The sequence below is a fragment of the Pongo abelii genome, chromosome 5 (assembly GCF_028885655.2).
Source record: "Pongo abelii isolate AG06213 chromosome 5, NHGRI_mPonAbe1-v2.0_pri, whole genome shotgun sequence".
Taxonomy (NCBI): Eukaryota; Metazoa; Chordata; class Mammalia; order Primates; family Hominidae; genus Pongo; species Pongo abelii.
In genome coordinates this window covers 67948173-67974012 of record NC_071990.2, presented here as the reverse complement: position 1 = coordinate 67974012, position 25840 = coordinate 67948173, and the positions used below count along the sequence as shown (strand labels likewise).

The 25840-nt window shown below is 34.5% G+C and overlaps 1 long non-coding RNA gene across 2 annotated transcripts in view; it reads right to left on the bottom strand.

The window, feature by feature from the left end:
- LOC129059774 (uncharacterized) overlaps positions 1-25638 on the bottom strand; it is a 39501-nt gene extending 13863 nt beyond the window's left edge. Inside the window, exons 1-3 of one of the 2 annotated variants that reach the window (XR_008525860.1) lie at positions 25521-25638; positions 25274-25318; positions 24971-25175 (exon numbers count right to left, since the gene is read on the bottom strand). This is a non-coding gene — a long non-coding RNA (uncharacterized LOC129059774). Of the gene's footprint in view, positions 1-24956; positions 25176-25273 lie in introns of those variants that run through there. The other variant, XR_008525861.1, reaches the window with a different exon arrangement.
- Between the last annotated feature and the right edge of the window lie 202 nt (positions 25639-25840).

Genomic DNA, 25840 nt, shown 5'->3' with positions numbered 1-25840 from the left:
GGAAATTTAGAAGGTAACCTTGACTGTATTGTTTTAGAGGGCAGTTGTGAAAAGTACAGAAGAGAATATGTTTTACAAAGGTAAACTTTTAGAAGGTGTCTATGAAAGGAAGAGATTATCTAGAAATAATGACATTGTCTACATATGATATAGGTTTAAAAATACTACTAAGTGTAGCAATACAAAAGTGTGTATTCATTAAGTTTACTTAAGAAGAAATAGCAGAGGTCAAATAATGTATAATATCACAACTATGAGGCAGAGATTCTTCTCACTGTAGAGGGTAAGAAGTCTTTTTTTTTCTTTTATTTTATTATTATTATGCTTTAAGTTTTAGGGTACATGTGCACAACGTGCAGGTTAGTTACATATGTATACATGTGCCATGTTGGTGTGATGCACCCATTAACTCATCACTTAGCATTAGGTATATCCCCTAATGCTATCCCTCCCCACTCCCCCCACCCCACAACAGGCCCCAGTGTGTGATGTTCCCCTTCCTGTATCCATGTGTTCTCATTGTTTAATTCCCACCTATGAGTGAGAACATGCCTTGTTTGGTTTTTCGTCCTTGCGATAGTTTTCTGAGAATGATGGTTTTCAGCTTCATCCATGTCCCTACAAAGGACATGAACTCATCCTTTTTTATGGCTGCATAGTATTCCATGGTGTATATGTGCCACATTTTCTTAATCCAGTCTATCATTGTCGGACATTTGGGTTGGTTCCAAGTCTTTTCTGTTTTCCAGACGGAGTCTTGCTCTGTTGCCCAGGCTGGAGTGCAGTGGCGCTATCTCAGCTCACTGCAAGCTCCGCCTCCCGGGTTCATGCCATTCTCCTGCCCCAGCCTCCCTAGTAGCTGGGACTGCTGGCACCCACCACCATGCCCGGCTAATTTTTTTTTTTTTTTAATTTTTAGTAGAAATGGGGTTTCACCGTGTTAGCCAGGATGGTCTCGATCTCCTGACCTCGTGATCCGCCCGCCTCGGCCTCCCACAGTGCTGGGATAACAGGCGTGAGCCACCGTGCCTGGCCAGTAAGCCATCTTTTAAAACTCGAAAAGAATGGATGAGATAAGGTTTATGTAGGCTATGAATAAAGTGATTATATAATTTTATATCCAAACCAGTACACTTTATGTAGTGAAAGTGGTGCTATTAATAATGTTGGGAAATTAGGTATATACTCCTGGGATTGTTCTGGACAAGTTCCAAAATATGTTTCACTAGCAATAAATGTCTACCTCCTCCTTGTGACAAATGAGACTCATTGTAAGTGGCACTCTACCCTTTAGTTGCCATGGCTTATACCACTGAATGAGCAAGTGACTGAATCTTCCTAGAGGAAGTCTATATTGCTGATAATGGCTTCCAGTTGTACACCAGTTATGATTCACTCCGATGCCATAGACTTGCTTTGTTTCTCTTGGCAAATTGATCAGGAATGCTGAACCTCAGTTTTCTCATATAAAAGTGTGAAATTATCAAGCGATCTGTGATATAAACTCTAGCCACCTGCAGAAATTGGATTTATCCTATATATGGCGTGACTTTTATCAAAACCATAAAAGCTTTCTCATCTGACAATTATCTATTGATTTTTAGCTTTCAGCCACTCTTGCTTTTAAAAAAGAAAAAATGAAAAGTCAAGCTTCTATTAAAATGAACAATATCAGTAATTAATATTTCATAAATTATTTTGGCCCTTCTTTGTTTCGTTTTCCTTGATTTTATATAAATTTTCTTGAACATATAAAATTGGTTAATGGATGAAACTTTTAAAAATATGATATTTTTCCATTTATAATTTTTTAATTTTGTAGACATAAAGGCCATTAAGTTTCTGATTATCTTTATTGTTGTCATATGGTATGACCATTTTATAAAACATTACACATTAATTTATTTGTAAAATATGACAATTTGAACAAATATTATAATATGGTTTATTATTTATTACTCTATATTTTCAAGTTACGGACATTGGATAACTTTACAATTTATATTTTCAAGTTAATATAATTATTAAATATTGCATGTATAAGTTCAACTTTTCAATATTACATCATTTAAAATAATGTTCGGCACCTATGGGATGTATACATAAATGAGACATATATACTCCATATATTGTCTTATTTAATTCTCATAGCAATGGTATAGGGTCAGAATTGTAAAATCCTTTTAGAGATGAAAAATGTGAGAAGTAATGGCCTCAAATAAATTCCCAAAGCCACATCACCAGAAATGTTAAAGCTAAAAATGAACTCAAGTCTACAAAATTTTACAGTATGAATTCTTAACTACTTTCTACAGTTTCTTTAAGAGTCACAACAATGTAGGAAAATTAGTATTATACAACTCCTCATTTTACAGTTGAGAAACATGAGAGGTTAGATAGCTCACAGTCAAACTGTTACTAATTACAGAATTTAAAGAGGAACATTGAGTATTAATTTTTTTGTGTGTAGCCTATGTGGTATTTCATTTATATAATGGTTCTTTAATTGTATTTATTCAAAGTAATTATATCATTAATCTGAGAAAAAAGCAATAGCAATAATTCAAGCCAGAACCACATAGAAGCATTTTTAAAATCATAAGTTGTGTATGTTTATTGAAACAGTCTTTATTCACTGTCTCTTTAAATATAAAGAAAAGTCATTTTCAAGGGATTAGTGTAGCCAGAATATGTCATATGCTTATTACTTTGGTTGTTTCAACAACTGAATCTTACATAAAAATGAAGATGAAAATGTTACTGATGATACTACTATTTGATCAACCAATACTAGTAATATATATTGTAATATACATGGTAAGCTGTCACCAATTTAATTTTTGGTCTGGGATATAATTATAATAAACTGTACTCTGTAGTCTCTGTTCTTTCCCTATATCTTTTTTTTTTTACTTTCTTCTACTTTAATTTTATTTTTTTAATGTAATCCTACTGCCAACATCACTTCTGCATTTTTTTCTCAAATTTTTATTTCCCTTTATATTTCTATATTCAAATAATAGTTTTTGTCTCTTTATACCTTTTTACAAATTTTCATATACTACAATTGCAAATTTGTCTTTGCTCTCTTTTAAACATTCATTCTTATAGAATCTTCCTTCTTTTTTTATTGCAATGGAAATCCTCTTAATCAGTATATTGGTTAAGTTTCCTTTATAAACAATAACTAATTTTAGTAGAAAATAAGTTCTTACCTGACATTACTTTTCTTATAATATAATTGGAAGTATTAAAATAGTAGGTTTTAGACAAAGCTTCTAAAATAACCCTCTTGCCCCTAAATTACATTTCCTTTGTTGAGATTGTGATAACTACTCATTGCATTAAAACATGAGGCACAAACTTGACCATATTGGCTAAGCAAAAAAATATGAATGTTACCATTGCTGATGCAGGAAGCCACAGCATCACACAGCCAGCCATGGATGGCTTAATGAGTAGCTAATGCATTGTGTCTGCTGCTTTCTGTACTAGGAAAATAGATACCCAATGAATTTAACTTTTTTTTTCTACTTAATCCAGTTCTGAGTGTAAGTCTTATATGAAGAAATTTGATTAGTAGTACCTAAACAATATTTAGAAATTCAGCTATAGGACAAGCTGGAATATGCAGTTTATACCTTTCTGGGAGCTACTGTGGAGAAAGAATACTAGGAAGAGTTTGGAATGAAAGTTGAGTAAGCCAATCTATAGTATCCATCAAAGTTCTTCTTATTTCAGTGTTAGAATCATGTGTGATTGCTTACTTTGCTTGCTATACTATTCTGTCATATAAGGCATTGAATTCTACACATTTTTCTCTTATCATTTTTAATGTGTCTACCAATTTATTCCATTTCTACTATTTATTCTCTTTAAGTCGTTTTGAAATTAGTCTCATACTGTTACAAAAGCATCCTTACAGGCTTTTCAAAATCCAGGATTTTCTCCATACAGTAATTTTATCTAAATGCCCTTTAATAACTAATTTTCAAATAAATTCAACTTTCAGAGTGGCATCTGGAATCCTATTTACATTGAAAGGCTATATGTCACTGCTCTGGACATGTAATTCAGAATGTACTTCAAGATGTTCCATGGTAAAGAGCTGCATGTCGTTGCAAACTTTCTGTGCCTATTCCCTTAGCTTAAAAATCCCTTGCTTCCTTTTGACAAATGTATAATTTTTTTCAGGGCTCAATTCATGTGTTATTTCATTCATTAAATATCCCTTATCCTAACTAAAAATAACAATTGTATTGTGAACATCCAATAATACTTAACCTCTGCTTTTCATACAGTAATTACTTGATTGCACTTCATATTTTCAATATTTATGTATTATATTTATGTATTATATTATACTTAACTTATTTCCAGTTCCTCGAAGATCACGTACAAATCAACTTATAAAAATGTATATTACATCTAACATAAATACATTTCTTGAATGAATGCATAAATGAACAAATATGTAGATGACATTCTATAAATAAGGAAATAGGTGTAGTGCAAAGAGATCATGGACACACATAGTCAGAAACCACAAAGAATCTAATATTGTAAACCTACTGTCAAGTCAACACATTAGGCTATCACACTTTCACATACATATACAAACAGAAGAATATGGTGCTTCTGAATTAGAGACACACAGTATTTATTACAGCAAAAACAGAAACTGGGGAAGCATCTTGCACTGATTCCTTGTATCACAAGTAGTATAATATTTCACAAGTGTTGTTTTGACCCAGTTTTGATGACACGGCTAAAACCTCCCAATTCGACTTCACAGGCAGGATGCTAAGTCCCCATCCCAACTACTTCCTTTATCAGCCCTATCCCAAACTGCCAAGTACCCCTAGATATTTAACAAACATGGATAGCCCTTTGTTCCTGGGGCCCTAAAACTACATCATTATACATTGTTTGTTTTAGATTTAATCAGCTACACCTATGGTAAAACCTAAAAGATTGGATCATGAGGCCTTGAAATCTACATTTTCAACTCTCTGTTTATAGCATCCTCAAAGTGTAGATTAACTGACTTTAGAGAAATAAATACATAACACTGATAATCTTGCAATATTTCCTCATGAACTCAAAATCTTGAACCATAAACATGTAAAGACCATAATGCACATTAAATTCACTGACCTCTGTATCAGGACAGCTATGCCATTCTGCATGTACCTTTTATACAATCTATTGTAAGATGCTTTTATTGAGATATACATATAGAAATAATCTAACGCTACCAAATAAAAATTTTTGGAAATTTATATGTTCAGCACCCTGTATTATTTATGCAAACGTTATTCCACATCAGGTAAACACTTGTCTTGTTCTCATCTCTGCCAGAAACCTCATGTGATACATTTTCATGGATAGTTTTCTAATACATATATTTAAATCTTATAATTGTAAGGATTTTAAATGGGTTTTACTCAAGTGTGCTCTCCCTTTCCTTCCATAATCAATGGGTTGGGGTATATGTCTAACATAAGGTGGTCCACTCTGGAGCCAAAGGCTTTGATTATCACAATCATGCTGTATGCAGTTCTCATATCCGTCATCTCAGGCTTTTATAACAACATACCATAGGCTGGTTAGCTTAAAGAATAGGAATTCAGTTTCGCAGTTCAGGAGGCTGGGAAGTTCAAGAGCAGGGTGACAGCAGATTCAGTTCCTGGAAAGGGCCCTCTTCCTGGTTTGCAGATAGCCACCTGCAGAGAGCACATGTCACTGTGCTCTCACATGGTGAGAGTGAGCATGAGTGAATTTTGGTCCTTCTTTCACCTCTTACAAGGATGTTAATCCCATCATGACCTTATTTAACTCATATTACCTTTCAAAGACCCCACATCCAAATAGCATCATGTTGTGGGCTAGGGCTTTAACAAGAATTTGTGGGATACAACATTCGTAGCACTCTCGGCCCCAGTGCTGGCTGTTACTGGCTGTAAAAATGACTCCACTTTTGCTTATATTAGAAACTGCAGGAATACAGGATAGGACAGTTTGTATGAATCTCCATATCTACACAAATAGTAATAAAATTATGCTTTAGATCCATTGCTTTTCTGTCATCAGAATGGCTATTGTCAGTTTCTCTGATTCACTGGTTTTCTCTGGTTTAGTCACTGTGGATTCCACTCTTCTCTTCCCAAGTCACCAACACTCTGCCCAACTGATGCCTTTGTTCGTTCCTTTCCCTTCTCATATACTTTCCTTTAATCTATATTGCATTTTGTCAGGTCTTAGATTTTATAATTTTGTCAATTCATTTTCTGCTTTACTTTTATTTTGAAAATCTGTTTTGACACTTTGTCTTAAATTCTAAGTTTTAGAGAATTAATGATATCTTTATTTATAATATTTTGAGTATTATACAAGGTACTAGAATAAATAAGGGGAATGTGCAATCTCTTTCTCCAAGGGATTTACAGACTATTTTTAAAGTCTAATAGTAAATGAGCAATTTTAAAATCAGTGAAGAGTTGCTCTATCAATTAATCATTTATAGTCTGTGAGAACTTGCCCAAATCCATCTGTACTGAATGCATTAGGTGAAGAATCAAGGGAGATTCTCTAGAGAAAACCTAATCTGGAGAAAAGCTAAATTATAGGATAGCTGAAACTATGATGGAGAAAATCTGAAACTTGAAAAAGTCCAGACTACATAGGTGAGGAATGGATGTGCAAGTAGGAAATGAAATCAGAAAAATCTCAGAAAAGAGTGAAAGTGTGATAGATTCAGAATACAAAGTAGCTGGTCTGTGTTAGGGTATGAAACTAAAACATAGGTGGGAATTGGACATAAAGGGTACTTACATGTTATTCTAATGTGTATTTATTTATACTCAAGATTTAAGTACTAAGTTTTTGAATAAATTTGTGTAGGGAAATGACACTTTGTGGAGTTTGGTCAGGCATATTCATTTTAAGATACCTTGGAATATCAAAGGAGACAGGTGCAAAAGGTAATTGAATGTATGGCTCTGGAGCTGAAGTCTGGACTAATGATGTATGCTTAGTATTCACTAGTATATTGCTCTATTGAAACTATGGATATCCATAAACTTGTATTCTAAAGTGGTTAAGAAGATTTTTAAAAAGATTGGCAGCATAAATTTTGGGAAAATCAATATCATGCCCCATTGTTCCATAGCATAAAATCCAAAGTTTTGTCCAACAGCTTATTCACACTTTTGTGTAATTGCTGGCTTTCTTATTTGATACTACAAAGAGACTGTACCCTTTTTTAAACATATTTTTTAAAAATTTATTTTCCAAAATGAATTTTTTAAGAACAATAACTCAACATGATGTCTTTCATTGTAAAATTGTACTTTTTCTCCTGCCAAAAATTTGCTTCTTTATGTGGTCATATTTGACTCCTGATTATTACCCAAATTTTAAATTTCTCAGGCCTTACAGTTATGACACTGGAAAAACATATTCATTGTCCCAATCATTGGGTGAGTTTTGCTGGTTCTCCAGTTCTCCAGACCAAGCAAGAAGCAGAGAATAAGTAGGTAAAAAGATAAAAAAAGGACCCAGCAGTAGCACACAGACCAGGACTTCTTCAACTAAAGGACTAGCAAACAGTACAGGTACTTCAGAAAGGTTAAAGAAGGGAAATGATGATTGACAAGAGACCATGGATTAGGGTATTAGGAGGTCACTAATTCAAGTGATTCCAGTGGAATGTTAATGGACAAAGTTAGATTGTGTAGACTGTCGAGTGAATGGGATAAGGTAATGAAGATGTTTAATATAAACCAATCTTAAAATAAGCTTATCTGTTGTGAAAAGATGGAGAAAGATGGCACAGGTGGAAAGATTTTAAAGAGTAATAATTCATAATTTTCCTTGCTTGTTTTCGAATTAAGTGAATCTTGTTTACTTATCTCACTATTTTTTGAATATAGGAAAATACTTAAATATGATAGCTGTATCCAATTGTTCTAAGTGGCTCAGAGAGTTTATTTATATTTAAAGATATTGGTGCTTATTTTTGAATAATTTGCAGTTCCATAAGATGTGTTGAAAGTCTATGATTTATGGAATAAGGGCACCTTTAGACAACAGTTAAACTTTATATTTTACTTTATGTCAATTGTACTTTTTCAGGTTGATGTTTGTCTCTTAATGTGCCCACAATCCTGGAGTTTCCCAACATACATTATTAATATTAATTGTAGTTCCTTTAAAGTAATTACAGTTCTGTGAATAAGAATTGTTGAAATTGCTTTGAGGAAAGATTTCTCAGACACGTTATATAATTATATATACCACTTTGAAATGCATGCGTAATATATGTGTATAAGCAGTTTGTCTGAATGCTAATATGCATCTGCATGTAATATATACTTCTGAATCAATATATAAAATGTCCAATTTACCAGCTTTGCAAAACATTTACAAACATAAAAGATATTTTCTCATACTTCTAAAATCAGTTTTTTTCCCATACTTCTAAAATCTGTTTTTTCTCATGTTTCTAAAATCACCATAACCTAATTATATTGCAAAGAACATTCTTTTTAAATATAAATATTAACATTCTTTTTAAGAATGTTCTTTGTAACATTATTAGATTATGGTGATTTTAGAAGTATGACTTCTGACAAAGAATTGTAGCAATTGAATATTATGCACAGTAAATTTTTCATTATTGGACATTGTTCTGTTTTTACTGAATGTGTTGAAATGTGGCAAATTCAAATGATGTTGTATCTTTGAAAAAAAATCCACTGATTAGTATTCATATTCAAATTCCAAGTGCTTATCATTATTGCATTACTTGATGAACACAAATTTGAAATGCAAAGTGATAATTCCTTTGAAATGATGAAATGAGACAGGCACTTGTATTCATATTTACTAATATGGCTTTGCATATTATGCAATAAACTGCATAATAAATTGTGCATTTTGGCATTTTTGTCAGGAGTATTTTGAAGGTTTTAATGTGGTTACTAATAATGTTTTAGAAAACAGTACAATTAATTTTGTGGTTTTTGGTAAATCTGCTTATCTTTATAGTGAGGATCAGCTATGATTAAGTTTGAAAATTGCCATTCCCCTTCCAGTTATGGTTGCAAACAATTTAGTATTCTTGCATAGTCAATAAACATTGACAGAGACTTGGGAATAATCAGAGGAAATAGAATATGCTCCCTGCTGTAGAAGAATTTGACCTATTATAAGAGACAGATCTGTGAGCAAGTAATTGCTGTTCTACATGGCTATGAACAAAGCACTGTGGGACCGCAAAGAAAAGAAAATTCGGCCTGGGCATAAGGGCCATAATGTGGGAAGAGTTGGTGAAACAAAGATTTATTTGAAGGTAATATTTATATTGGATTAGCCGTGATGAATTGTGGGAATTTGCTTAGAAAGGCTAGGCTAATAAACAGGTACAGGTAAATATTGATGCTTATTAAATTCAAAAAAACTTTAAAGGAGATATAATAAGCATTGTTTTCTATCCTGTTTTTTAAAACTCATACAAACAAATCTGAATAGAGATGCCTAGGCTACACAAACTATGGGTGTGGTTCTGACAATAAACTGAAATTTATACTAGGGGTTTAGAAATATTTTGTCGATGGATCTCTCCACCTGTTGGATATTATCTTCATTAACCACAGTGATGGAAGCCAAGGCAAGTGGTGAAACCAAATTCTCTGTGAATTTGAAGCCAATTTTCTCAGTCACTATATGTGTGCTTGTGTGTGGGTATGTGTAATACCAGCATATATACCAACATTTACATATATATTGTATAATTATTATTCAATATATGTGGTATATATGCTGCTATATATGCTGTTAATTAACCACTAAATGCTAACAGAGATAGTTTTAATCTATGGGTACAATGGTGGAATAGAAAATAACCTAGTTGCCATGATTTCAAAGACATAGATATGCACACCAGTAATTTTGTCAAGGTAATCAAAATGTCAAAATCAGAAAAATTATATTCCTTATAGAGAACTATTTTTTTAAACTCATGTTAAAATTATGCTCCAGGTGTTGAAAACATGTAATATATTCAATTCCTTTAACTATTCACTGAGTGATTTTTAACTACTTAAGAAAAAAAAGTTGAGTAACTGCCAGGTTGGTTTATCAAGATACTACCTCATTAGGGAAAAGATGAAAAGGCATAGTTGGTTATTTCTCTCTTCAGAAATTTATCAAGTAACTTTGAAATAAATACTTTATTGTTTACAAATATAAAAAAGATAAATTCAAATTTTACTAAAATGTTTATGCAAAAATGAGGCACATGAATGGATAGTTGTTTTATTTTGAAAGTTAAGTCTGATTGGAAAGTTTCGATACTGTAACAAAAAGCAAGCTTAAGCGAATGCTGATTATAATAAAATAAAATATTATGTCTTCAACAGCTTCATTCTGTGAAACATAAACATATGAATCAAAACAGAACAATTTCAACTTATGTTTTTAAAAAGAAGTATTAGTACTATAGCCATGTCTTTACATTATTAAAATCAGTTTGTATTTTTTATTATTATTTTATTATACTTTCAGTTCTAGGGTACATGTGCACAATGTGCAGGTTTGTTACATATGTATACATGTGCATGTTGGTGTGCTGCACCCATTAACTTGTCATTTACATTAGGTATACCTCCCAATGCTATCCCTCCAACCTCTCCCCACACCATGACAGTCCCCGGTGTGTGATGTTCCCCTTCCTGTGTCCAAGTGTTCTCATTGTTCAATTCCCACCTATGAGTGAGAACATGTGGTGTTTGGTTTTCTGTTCTTGCGATAGTTTGCTCACAATTATGGTTTCCAGCTTCATCCATGTCCTACAAAGGACATGAATTCATCGTTTTTTATGTCTGCATAGTATTCCATGGTGTATATGTGCCACATTTTCTTAATCCAGTCTATCATTGATGGACATTTGGGTTGGTTCCAAGTCTTTGCTATTGTGAATAGTGCCTCAATCAACATACGTGTGCATGTGTCTTTATAGCAGCATGATTTATATTCCTTTGGGTGTATACCCAGTAATGGGGTGGCTGGGTCAAATGGTATTTCTAGTTCTAGACCCTTGAGGAATCACCACACTGTCTTCCACAATGGTTGAACTAGTTTACAGTCCCACCAACAGTGTAAAGGTGTTCCTATTTCTCCACATCCTCTCCAGCACCTGTTGTTTCCTGACTTTTTGATGATCACCATTCTAACTGGTGTGAGATGGTATCTCACTGTGGTTTTGATTTGCATTTCTCTGATGGCCAGTGATGATGAGCATTTTTCCATGTGTCTGTTGGCTGCATAAATGTCTTCTTTTGAGAAGTGTCTGTTCATATCCTTTGCCCGCTTTTTGATGGGGTTGTTTGTTTTTTTCTTGTAAATTTGTTTGAGTTATTTATAGATTCTGGATAACAGCCCTTTGTCAGATGACTAGATTGCAAAAATTTTCTCCCATTCTGTAGGTTGCCTGTTCACTCTGATGGTAGTTTCTTTTGCTGTGCAGAAGCTGTTTAGTTTAATTAGATCCCATTTGTCAATTTTGGCTTTTGTTGCCATTGCTTTTGGTGTTTTAGACATGAAGTCCTTGCCCATGCCTGTGTCCTGAATGGTATTGCCTAGGTTTTCTTCTAGGGTTTTTATGGTTTTAGGTCTAACATTTAAGTCTTTAATCCATCTTGAATTGATTTTTGTATAAGGTGTAAGGAAGGGATCCAGGATCCAGTTTCAGCTTTCTACATATGGGTAGCCAGTTTTCCCAGCACCATTTATTAAATAGGGAATCCTTTCCCCTTTTCTTGTTTTTGTCAGGTTTGTCAAAGATGAGATGGTTGTAGATGTGTGGCATTATTTCTGAGGGCTCTGTTCTGTTCCATTGGTCTATATCTCTGTTTTGGTAAGAGTACCATGCTGTTTTAATTACTATAGCCTTGTTGTATAGTTTGAAGTCAGTTAGCATGATGCCTCCAGCTTTGTTCTTTTGGCTTAGGAGTGACTTGACAATGTGGGCTCTTTTTTGGTTCCATATGAACTTTAAAGTATTTTTTTTTTTCCAATTCTGTGAAGAAAGTCATTGGTAGCTTGATGAGGATGGCATTGAATCTATAAATTACCTTGGGAAGTATTGCCATTTTCACGATATTCATTCTTCCTATTCATGAGCATGGAATGTGCTTCCATTTGTTTGTGTCCTCTTTTATTTCATTGAGCAGTGGTTTGTAGTTCTCCTTGAAGAGGTCCTTCACATCCCTTGTAAGTTGGATTCCTAGGTATTTTAATCTCTTTGAAGCAATTGTGAATGGGAGTTCACTCATGATTTGGCTCTCTGTTTGTCTGTTATTGGTGTATAAGAATGCTTCTGATTTTTGCACATTGATTTTGTATCCTGAGACTTTGGTGAAGTTGCTTACCATCTTAAGGAGATTTTGGGTTGAGATGATGGGGTTTTCTAAATATATAATCATGTCATCTGCAAACAGGGACAATTTGACTTCCTCTTTCAGCTAATCAGTTTGTATTTTTAAGTGAATCAGTGCTCTTAAGATGAGCACTGCATACATATAAAATATATAATTATTTTATATTTACTTATCAAATAGCTTGCTTCAAATCAACCCTAAAAAAAATTGTATTTATTTTGCAAAATAAATTTATTTTCATGAACATTAAAATGTTTTCTGATGCAAATTATACAGGAGAATATAGAAATACCATGCACAGTTAGACTAATTATCTAGCTAGTTTGGGATATGGAATATAACCTGTTTAAAATCTATGTCATGGCTTTTTGATGACAACCTCAGGTATTAATGATATTTTATTAAGTATATCATTTTATTATCAAAATTTAGGGCCCTATCTCCCATTATTTTATATAAAATCTGTAGAATATTTATAGCAATCAATAGAGGTGTAAACATAGATATTGTAATATGTAAATTTATGCAATATATTTTAATTTGAAATTATATAACTTGCACAACTCTAGATGTATAATAAGTTAGATATCATATTAAAACAATCAAATTTGATAATAAGTCTCCATTAATAATTTTGCCCAATAAATTCATGCAATTAGAAAAAGATAGTCTTACAATTTCCCAGCAGTACTTAATTGGAAAACATGATATGGCACATTTCTAGGCTAAAATCTTTTATATTGATTTTTTTTTGAGACATGGTCTTATTCTGTCACCCTTGCTGGAGTATAACGGCTGGATCACAGCTGAAGTGATCACCCCACCTCAACCTCCTGAGTAGCTAGGACTATAGGTGCATGCCACCTGTAGAGACATGGTCTTGCTATGTTGCCCAGGCTGTCTTGAACTTCTGATTTTAAGTAATTCTTCCACCTTGGCCTCTCAATGTTCACTGATTACTGGCATGAGCCACTGTGTCCAGCCTAACTCTTAATGTACATATACACACTATAAAATCTTGTAGTCTAAAATTAGTCATTCTTAGTTTAATTAAAGACACAGAATTTTGGCAGGGCGCGGTGGCTCACACCTGTAATCCCAGCACTCTTGGAGGCCGAGGCAGGCGGATCACTTGATTTTAAAGCAGTTTGAGATCAGCCTGATCAACATGATGAAAGCCCGTCTCTACCAAAAATACAAAAATTAGCCGTGCATAATGGCATGCACCTGTGGTACCAGCTACTCAGTACGCTGACGCAGGTGAATCTCTGAACCCAGGAGGCAGAGGTTGCAGTGAACCCAGATAGCGCCACTGCACTCCAGCCAGGGCAACAGAGAGACTCCATCTCAAAAAATAAAAATAAAAAAAAATAAAAAACAAAAAGCATAATATATGGAACAAAACTTTGCTAAAAACAAGCAGAGTAGTATTAAAAGCTCATGAATATATTTTTAAATGAGTCACATGTACAACATTTATTATTTATACTTGCAGGAATCTAAGAAGTTTGTGTGTGTGCGTGTATTTGTGCATGTACACCTATGTTAGGATTTGAAGGAAAGAGGGTAAAATAAGTTACCCAAAGTCGAAGTGACTTCTGCTTGTAGCAATTTCCTGTGGTTTCTGGGAGCAGGCAGTTGAGTGTATTATTGTCAGCAAAGGACACTAAGCAATAAATAAAGGACACTGGCTTTGTAAAACTGAGGGGATTCCAAGGGAACAAACAGAAAGGCAGCTCCGACTTTCACTAATCTTGTCATGTAAGGTCACCTTGGGCGTATGATTAGAAAGCTAAATGATTGACTTGAATTATTTTCAATTTGGTTAATATATTACTAAGAAATGTTTTAAATTGATTGTAGAAGTGTAATCAACGCTAAGGGCATACTACCCGATCTCCTCTGATCTTGTGGGCTAATCAGGGTCGGGCCTGGTTAGTGCTTGGATGGGAGAACTGTGATCAAAACGTTATACAGATTCCCCTGAGATGCATTAAGAAATCTTTCAGTCAAAAAAAAAAAAAAAAAAAAAAAAACAAGAAAGAAATCTTTCAGTAGAAACCTTCACTATCTATTATTTTTACTAATGTCTACTTTTTTTTTTTTTTTTGAGACAGAGTTTCGCTCTTGTTGCCCAGGCTAGTGTGCAATGGCGCAATCTCCCCTCACAGCAACCTCCGCCTCCGGGGTTTAAATGGTTCTCCTGCCTCAGCCGAGTAGCTGGGATTACAGGCATGCCCCACCACACTTGGCTAATTTTGTATTTTTAGTAGAGATGGGGTTTCTCCATGTTGGTCAGACTGGTCTCAAACTCCAGACCTCAAGTGATCCACCCGCGTCGGCCTCCCAGTGTGCTGGGATTACAGGTGTGAGCCACCGTGCCAGGCTCACTATTCTTTTTTTTTATTTCTTAAACTTTCCAAAATGTTCTTCCCTTAGATCTTGAAAATCAAAGTATAATAATAAATAAATAAATATATAAATAAGTAAAAAAGAATAAAACCAGGGTTTACAACGGATGTTATTCAACATGGAAGGATATGGGAAAAATTCCATGGTGTATTAATTATAAAATTAATATTATAAATTATATAATCTCTCTTTCCTTCTATTACAATGGAAATGTGACCCCGTCTTACCAAAGACAAATCCTTCTACTTGTGTCTTGGAACCCATTCAACCTTGCTTTCTCAAGAAATGCTTTTCTACAGCTCTGCCCTCCTTCATCTCTAATGTTGACTTCTCCTTTCCTCTGGCTCATTTTTATTAGCATATAAGTGTATTTTGCATGAATCTTCCTGAAAAGAATACCTTCATTACATTTACTTTTGAATCTTTAGGTCATCTTTCAAATCTACTACTCAAATTGCTTTTGTCAGGATCACCAATCTTGCACAGCGTTGTACTTGGCTGTGTATTATTCTCAACTGCCACTATTTGCATTCTCATTTGACTTTTCTTCTTTCTCTGACAAACCTTAGAATACTGGAATTTCTGAAAGCAGACCTAGCTTTGCATATATGTATGTGTGTGTGTGTGTGTGTATAAATATATATGTATATATGTATATTTGCTGATAAATGTTACATTTGCATCTTTAGTGTTGGTCACTTTTATAATCTTGGGTTTCTTATATCCATTATCCAGCAAAAAATATTATTGTTTGCATGTCAAAAATAATGTTAAATATAATATATTCACATTTGCATTTTCTATTTTCCCATTCCAAAATCTTTCTTGTCTATTCTTGCTCTCAGTGGGTCTCAGCTCATTCTGAGGCCAAATAACTATGAATCATTCCTGATTCAACCTTTTTTTCTCAACAACCCCACCCCATTTACACTGAATACATCAATGAGTACTGTAGCAAATTTTAAATTCTCCCACTCTGGTATGTCTCCAGATTTTTTAAATCAACCTCAACTCTCACTGGTGGCACTACAATAACATTGTAACACTCAATTTTGATTCAAATTTTACCCTCATTATCCACTTAGTAGCCAAAATGCTATTTTACAAGCCAGATCACATAATTTTTTAGTTTTAAAACAAATAAACGCATCAAACCAAACTTATTACCTATGGCTTTCATGGCTAAACATATCTGTGTGCAATCCACATTTCCAAACTCTCCCTTTAAATTTTTCTCTTGTTCAATATATTCCAACTGCAAGAGACCACTCCTTCTCCCTGCTCATTTGTCTTCATATCATTTGATTGCCATATTCACTATGACCTGTGTTAGGAACACTCTTCCACTGGTTTTTCCCATGACTGGTTCCTTCTCTTCAACTATGTCTCATCTCAAAGCAGATATCTGAGAAACCTGCCCCACCCATATTATTTAAAAGCCTGCTCACATCTTTCTATTTTAGTTAGTCTCTGGCACTTACTTATCTCTTATTTCCTTCTTAGCACCTATACTAATATTGCTCATTTGGATTTGTATACACAGATCTGTAGAGACCCTCCTCTCACCAAATTTTGTTCCATGAGAGTGAGAATTTTGTATTATGCTTCCTGTTGTATACTTAGGTTGTTGAACACTTTCTCACACAGGACAGATACTCTGAAAATGTCAAGTTATAAAATGAATAAGATATTGATTTCATTTGCTTAAATTTATAAATGCCTAGCAAACACTAAAATAATGTATAGAATACTTAATAGTTATTTCATTAGCTATATTATGAGTATTGTTTTAACTAAAACTAAATTTTTATTTACAAATGAATGGATAAGTTACTCCATAGCTATACAATGGAAACTTACTTATTAATAAAAGCAATGAATTATTGACACATGCAACAACATGGATGAGTATTAAATCACTATGATGAGCAAAATATCTATACAAAATATATATGTACTGTGTAATATCCTTTATATAGATGTATACACAATAGAGTTCTCTCTATAACAGAAAGCCAGTCAATGGTTGCGTATGGACAGAATCTAAAGACATGAGGAATATTAATATGTTTGGTGTGATAAAAATGTATTTTTATTGGAATTTTAGTTCCATGAATGTACGCATATGTGAAAATCCATCAAACTGTTCACTTTAAATAGGTACAGCTAATTGTGCAGAAATTATTCTTCAATGAATTTGCAAAAAATACATTCAAATGAGAAATAATTTGGATTGGTGTTTCTTGGTGTTTCGTTAGGAAATTCTTGAAGTGAAAATAAGCTTGAAGAGGAATGTAGTTATTTATTACTAGTGATAATGCATGTACCAAACACCATAGTGATAGGTTTTTACATTCCGATATGCAGACTTTTGTGTTAGGTTCCCACATTCTGATGATGAGTGTCCTGCTGCAAAATTGTCCAATGTCAAGTGAATCAAATTTCAATGCAGCAATAATCATTTTTTTCAGCAGAGAGGAAAGTATATTTTCTATTTAAATATAGTATTTCTGCCTTCTCAGTAACTGGCAATAATTTTTCTTTGACAGCTGGATTCCAGCTGCCATCCATTTCAAAGAGAAAGTATTTAGATATAAAATGTTTAGGTAAATTATTATTTTCCAAAATACAATGATTTAAACATTCTCATAAAACTGTAAAAGCAAAAGAATTAGTACTTTCTCAAAACATAATGGTTTCTTTCATAAATGTGTTTGCTTAATGCGTATTGATCTTATACAATTCTTCATATAGTTGTAATTATTTTCAATTAAATTTATTTTAATATTTTTCAGCATAACATGGGAGTCAAAACACATTAGATTGGAATCTTTAAAAGAATTTGGAATAAAATAATCAAAATAAAATAAATAACAATATAATGAAAATAATATTATATAAGTAATAATTTTAAAAACATACAATATTCATTTATAAATTACTTCATAGGTTTACAGCCATTCAACTATTATTCAAGTAATACTAAGTGGTTATTCTGTGCTGAAAACTGTGCTGGACAATAGGAATACAAAGATGAATCTGACAGAAACTCTGCCTTTTATAATGGCACCCATTTAAAATTATTAATTATAATAATAAACTTCAAACTATCTGCAGAGAAATGATACACTATAATGATTAAAATACAGGGTTTTTGGAGGAAGAAAAACCTGAATTTCTACCTTAACCTTACTACTTCATGTAAGGTACTAGACATCTCAATTCCCTACCTTAAAAATGTGACCAGTAATACCTTCCCTATAGATAAGGACTTGTGAGAAAATGTCAATTCTTACTCAGTCACTGGCAAAAAGAAAAACATAAATATATTTATATCCCTTGTATTCTCTAAGCTCTTGAAGAGGAGAAATTGTTTACTATACAATTCATTTTTAACCAAAAAATCAATATACTTGCGCAACCACCAACCAGATCAAAATGTAAATTTCCAACATCCCAGAAAACTCTTTTGTGCATTCTTCATGCAATACTTTCCAAAGACAATCACTACATTTTTCTGCTCGAATTATTCATGTAAATGCCATTATATAGTATGCAATCTTTGTTTCTTTTTTTTTTTTTAATACGTTAAGTTCTGGGATACACGGGCAGAATGTGCAGGTTTGTTATATAGGTATACATGTGCCATGGTGGTTTGCTGCACCCATCAACCCTTCATCTACATTAAGTATTTCTCCTAACGCTATCCTTCCCCTTGACCCTCACCCTCCGACAGGCCCTAGTGTGTGATGTTTCCCTCCCTGTGCCCATATGTTCTTATTGTTAAACTCCCATTTATGAGTGACAACATGCGGTATTTGGTTTTCTGTTTCTGTGTTAGTTTGCTGAGAATGATGGTTTCCAGCTTCATCCATGTCCCTGCAAAGGACATGACCTCATCCTTTTTTATGGCTGCATAGTATTCCATGGCATATATGTGTCACATTTTCTTTATCCAGTCTAACATTGATAGGCATTTGGTTTGGTTTCAAGTCTTTGCTATTGTGAATAGTGCTGCACTAAACATACGTGTGCATGTGTCTTTATGGTAGAATGATTTACAATCCTTTGAGTATATACCCAGTAATGGGATTGCTGGGTCAAATGGTATTTCTAGTTCTAGATCCCTGAGGAATCACTACACTGTCTTCCACAATGGTTGAACTAATTTACTCTCCCACCAATGGTGTAAAAGCGTTCCTATTTCTCCACATCCTCTCCAGCATCTGTTGTTTCCTGACCATGCTAACTGGTGTGAAATGATATTTCATTGTGGTTTTGATTTGCATTTCTCTAATGACCAGTGATGATGAGCTTTTTTTCATGTTTTTTTGCCACATAAATGTCTTCTTTTGAAAAGTACCTGTGCGTATCCTTAGCCCACTTTTTGATGGGGTTGTTTGTGTTTTTCTTGTACATTTGTATAAGTTCCTTCCAGATTCTGGATATTAGCCCTTTGTCAGATGGATAGATTGAAAAAATTTTCTCCCATTCTGTAGGTTGCCTGTTAACTTTGGTGATAGTTTCTTTTGCTATGCAGAAGCGCTTTAGTTTAATTAGATCCCATTTGTCCATTTTGGCTTTCGTTGCCATTGTTTTTGGTGTTTTAGTCATGAAGTCTTTGCCCATGCCTATGTCCTGAATGGTATTGCCTAGGTTTTCTTCTAGGGTTTTTATGGTTTTAGGTCTAACATTTAAGTCTTTAATCCATCTTGAATTAATTTTTGTATAAGGTGTAAGGAAGGGATCCAGGATCCAGTTTCAGCTTTCTACATATAGGTAGCCAGTTTTCCCAGAACCATTTATTAAATAGGGAATCCTTTCCCCATTGTTTGTTTTTGTCAGGTTTGTCAAGGGTCAGATTGTGGTAGATGTGTGACATTATTTCTGAGACCTCTTTTCTGTTCCATTGGTCTATATATCTCTTTTGGTGCCAGTACCATGCAGTTTTGGTTACTGTAGCCTAGTAGTAGAGTTTGAAGTCAGTTAGCATGATGCCTCCAGCTTTGTTCTTTTTGCTTAGCATTGTCTTGGCTATACGGGCTCTTTTTTGGTTTCATATGAAAATTAAGGTAGTTTTTTCTAATTATGTGAAGAAAGTCAGTGGTAGCTTGATGGGAATAGCATTGAATCTACAAATTACTTTGGGCAATATGGCCATTTTCACAATATTGATTTTTCCTATCCATAAGCATGGAATGTTTTATTTTTACATCGTCTGTGTGAGAGCCACCATGTTTTCATGAGGCAATATTTCATTTCTCATCAGTGTTATGAAATATCTGATTGTTTAGATATCCTTTCTCATATATATATAAATCTTAATTATTTCCAATTTGAGGTTGTTATAGGTGACAGGTAAAGTTTATTTTTTGTTGTTAACTTTGCATCAATGTTTGTAAAAAACAGTATGGTTTAGTGTTAAATCATGATATCTTATGGGTTAGCAAGGCATACGATCAAGTTTGCCCCTCATTATAACAATGTTGATTATTTAACACAATCCTTCTAAATTTTCCCCACTATGACACACATGGAAAATGGTAGTATTTCTACGGCACTGGGGGTAAATGGAAGTGGTGCTTGCAGCCAGAGTTATGTAGCCTGGTAGCTCCAGCCATGGGGAGGGTGGAGGGGATTGCTAAAAGCACATCAGTAACCAGCTTGCAGGAATTTGTGACAGAACCATGTTATTTGTTCATTCTTCAACTGTCATAAATCATGCACTACAATATTTAATGGATAAATATTGTTTTTCTGGAACTAAATTGGGAAGATGGATCGCCATTTATAATTAAATGTAAGCAATAAGTAGGTAACCGCACTGTTTAATGCCATAATTCCCAAAGTGTGGCTCCTGGATCAGCAGCACATATGCCTCCAATGTAAATATCAGGGCTCCTGGTTGTAGGACTCATTGATCTGCAGTTTAACAAGCTCTTCAAGTGATATTGATGTCTGCAAAAATTACGGGAACCACTGCCTTAGTAGAAGCACACTCAATGGCTTGATTTTAACACAACTGCAGACTGGAACACAGGCACCTGTGCAGGCTTAGGGCCCTGTGCCTGTGCAGGAAAACTCTGGTCTATGTAGGGATGCCTAGTCATTCCAGAAGCTAGACCTATGTGCCAAAGCTACTGGTGATTGCGGGCCATGGCCACCAATACATAGGTCACTATCTCTAGGCAGATAGTGCTGAGTTCCTGCTGCTCTATTCTTTCTCTTGTCTTTTACAGCCATAGGCACTCATTTCCGTTAAGAGTATATTCAATTTTAGTATTGGTAGGTCATGAGTTTATATATGTTTAACTTTAGTAGATATTACCAAACAATTTTATAAAACAGGTGCACCAATTTATACACCTGCTAACATATATTGGCAGGTATGAGACCCTCAATAGAGGAACTTATTTTAAGTGACTTAAGTGTTCACTGAAGAAATGATAAGCAGAAACTTCTAAATACAGACAACAGAGAAAATGCATTCTAGAAAATAATCAGGATATGCAACACAAACCATTATGCAACAGATTGGTATTGTCACTGATACTAAATAAGTGAGCATGTCTTGAGCTGAGGTTGAGTAGATGTGGGATGCAATCTTCAAAAAGTGTGAGATAACCATTTTATAAATAAAGACTGAATTTTAAAATTAAAAACAATAAAACATTAGAAGTCATCTTTTGTGTATGTTTACATTGTTCTATACTAACTCTTTCTAATCTGTACACAAAGACACACTAAATTCATGGAATATCCATAGTTATTTCATGAAAACATTCTATAATACCAATGCATTTGGTATATTTTGGCATTCTGGGTCCCACAAAGTTGTAATGGTTGTCTTACTGTATTACTTCTCAGAGTCTTGATGTCCTATATTAGAAATCTCCATTAGGCAAAGGAAGACAACTTTTGCAAATCTTACAAGACGGGGAAATTTTTCTCTTATTAAGTGTCTTGTAAAACAATGAGTTTTAAATCTACATTTATCTGTGGTACCTGAAAACCTGAAGTTGAATAGTGAAAGAAAGCAATGCTTTGTCACCTAATCCTCGCCTCTACCTGCACCAACCTGTTTTCTTTCATAGTTGCACAACTACAATTCAGGTACATATTATCTTTAAACTACTCAAATGAAGAAAAGACTAAAACAAATTTTGGTAAAATTTGTAACTAACATAATTTAATGGAAGAAAATATTTTCCTAATATTTTCTCATAATGTGTAAGGAAAGAATGCTTGCCAGAATGACTATGAGGCAAGATTAATGGTAGTGATGGGCCTTAGGTAATAGATATATTTGGCAGTTACAAATATTATTATGTGTAGAATAAAGAGTTCAAATTAAGGAATAATATACAGAATATTATACAAGTATGAGTCTATGGTGTTTGAAATAATAGATGTAAAAAATAAAATATTAAATGCTGAAAAAGAATATTATAACTAAAGTCAGTATGAAGTAGAATTATGACTCTTTTCTGAATTGAGTAGAAATATAATTGGGGCTGTATAATGTGAGAATTCACATTGATGATTGTATTAGGCAGTTCTTGCATTGCTATAAATAAATAACTGATACTGAGTGATTTATAAAGAAAAGAGGTTTACTTGGCTTATGGTTCTGCAGGATTAAGGGAAGTGTGGTGCTAGCATCTACTTGGCTTCTGGGGAGGCCTCAGAGAGCTTACAATCATTGAAGAAGGCAAAGAGGGAGTAGGCACATCACATGGACACAGCAGGAGTGAGAGAGGGAGAGAAAGAGAGAGGTGGGAGCGAGGTGTCACACAATGTTTTAGGAAATCAGGGACCCCAAACGGAGGGACTGGCTGGAGCCACAGCAGAGGAACATAAATTGTGAAGATTTCATTTTAATATGGATATTTATCAGTTCCCAAATAATACTTTTTAAATTTCTTATGCCTGTCTTAATCTCTTAATCCTGTTATCTTCATAAGCTGAGGATGTATGTCACCTCAGGACCACTGTGATAATTGTGTTAACTGTGCAGATTGATTGTAAAACATGTGTGTTTGAACAATATGAAATCTGTGCACCTTGAAAAAGAACAGAATAACAGCGATTTGTAGGGAACAAGGGAAGACAACCATAAATTCCTACTGCCTGCAGGGTTGGGCAAAAAGAGCCATATTTTTCTTCTTGCAGAGAGCCTATAAATGGACGTGCAAGTAGGAGAGATACCGCTAAATTCTTTTCCTAGCAAGGAATATTAATATTAATACCCTGGGAAAGGAATGCATTCTTGGGGGAGGTCTATAAACAGCTGCTCTGGGAGTGTCTGTCTTATGCAGTTGAGATAAGGACTGAGATATGCCCTGGTCTCCTGCAGTACTCTCAGGCTTACTAGGGTGGGGAAAAAACTCTGCCCTGGTAAATTTGTAGTCAGACTGGTTCTCTGCTCTCGAACCCTGTTTTCTGTTGTTTAAGACGTTTATCAAGACAATACCTGCACAGCTGAACATAGACCTTTATCAGTAGTTCTGCTTTGCCTTTGTCCTGTTCCCTGAGAATTATGTGATCTTCGTTCTGCTTTTTGCCCTTTGAAGCATGTGATCTTTGTACCTACTCCCTGTTTTACACCTCCTCCCCTTTTGAAACATTTAATAAAAAACTTGCTGGTTTGAGCCTCAGGTGGGCATCATGGTCTTACCACTATGTGATGTCACCCCCGGTGGCCCAGCTGTAAAATTCCTCTCTTTGTACTCTTTCTGTTTATTTCTCAGCTGGCTGACACTTATGGAAAACAGAAAGAACCTACATTGAAATAATGGAGGCATAGTCCCCTGATAACACACATTTAAACAACTAAATTTTGCAAGAACTCACTCACTATCACGAAGATAGCACTAAACCATGAGGGATCCACCCCCATGACCCAAACACCAGGCCCTATCTCCAGCATCGAGAAGTATAATTCAACAAGAGATTTGAGCAGGGACAAGCTATATCAATGATCTACTGTTTGTCATTGGAAAAACAAAAGTTTAGAAACAGTTGCAACATTCTTTCAGGGTGCTATGAAGGTATCATCTAGGATAGTGATGATGAGAAGATAAATCACAGGACATGTGGGATAGCTGTTCTTAAGGAAAAATCTATAGTCCTTACACTAAAAAATATGAAAAGAAGATGAAGTATTTGAAACTCTGTTTGAATATTAATAAAACTTCAATGAATAAGATTATTTTGAAAAAAATTATAATTTTGGTTGTTATTGAAAAATTATAAATTTGGTTGTTATTTGAAACACGGTTTGCATTCAGTTAAGATTTTCCAGTAACAAATTGTGATTACAGCACTGAGACTTGGTAGACCATTAAGGATTAGTATTTTGATTTGTGATCCATCCATATAAGTAATAGTAAAAACCACTAGAATGAATGAGATAATTGAAAGTAGCTATGTAGATAAAGAAAGGAATTTTTCTAAGAGTAAAATTTATTTAGCAAATGAGTGAATAAAGAAATCATAGAAGACAATATAAAAAGAAAACTAATAGAGGTATATGACAAATTGAAAGGTAAATAACCGCAAACAAGACAGAGTTGTGAGAGGATTCTAGGTAAAGCAAAGCAAGGTAAACTGCCAAATATCCCCATCTCATATCATAACCAATGAGCTCTCTGAATTCACACTGAGGTTTAAATGTAAAATAACCAAGGGGCCTTTTGACTTAATTTTGCATATAGACCCCTCAGCCATCACCCAAAAGTGTTATCAAGCCATCTAGACAAATAAATAGTCTTAAGAAGAATAAAATTGAAAAAAATAAAATTGTTCCCATTTATTCCAACAACTAAGGGCCCAACTTTTTGGGGTCACCAAGTGTCTAGCCACAAGATTGGCAAGCTACTTGGGACTATGGTGAGGCAGAGTTAAAGACCAGCTGCTGTAGTACAAGTAGGACACCGTGTTAGCTCTGCTCAGTGAGAAGACAATTACATTGAAAGGACAGTGGTAGACTAGGGAGTGATACATTGGTCATTACAAGAGGAAAGTGAGGCTTGTGTACAGCAAACATGGACTTATCATGAGGAAAATGAAGATGAGCTTGTTTTCAGGTACTGAACTTACCTCCTTTATGCTGCTGCAAAAGATTCTGGGACTGTGCAAGCTCCTCACTGCAGCTATGCCTTCAAGAGGACCTTGCCCATGAAGAACATCAGTGGCTGGTGGTCTTTGCAGATGGCCATGTATCTATCTCTCACCTTTTTGTTGTTGTTGTTGTTCTTGGGTAGGATTGGATAGGAAACCCAACTGGGTAACTTCTCTTCTCAAATAATTGAAAGAGAACTGTGATAATACCAAGAACAAACATAGAAAAGCCTTTCAGAAGAAACTATTGATGGCCTTATTGGAATGGACTTCCAAAGACTGGTGGTCAGACTTACCAAGGAAGTTTTGCTCCAGGCCAGAATAGTTGAGGTGGTTTAGTGCTAAAGAAGTGGGGGAAAAAAAAAAAAGAAACCAACTAACCAAGGTCCTCAAGCAACAAATGAATGCTATGATTTCCCCAGTGGGAGAGGAATAGGGACATTGAAGTCATATGAAAATTGGCTTATTATTTCTTACTAACTTGAAACCATTAGGTTGAGAACAGCTACTCAACTCGAATGCCATTCACAAATTACACATTACCTAGGACAAGATAAAAAGTCCCATCACCAAGCACTGAGAACACCAAATGGTGAACTCCCTGAATATTGTTAGTGTGTCTGCCTTATAGATCACAATGACTTCGTGATCTCAACCAGGTCCTTCACATGTCTTGTTGTTTTAGAACGTGAACCCTCTGTGTGTGCTGGATGTTTATGTTGTTACCGTGGAACCGGAGAGGAAGGAGGAGCTGGTTGTTCAGATCAACTTTGGAGTACTCTTAGCTGGACTCAATACCAAGGAACCGATTTTCTGTCCTTTGTCTTCCACACAATTTTCTATCCTTTTCCTCTATCACTGGG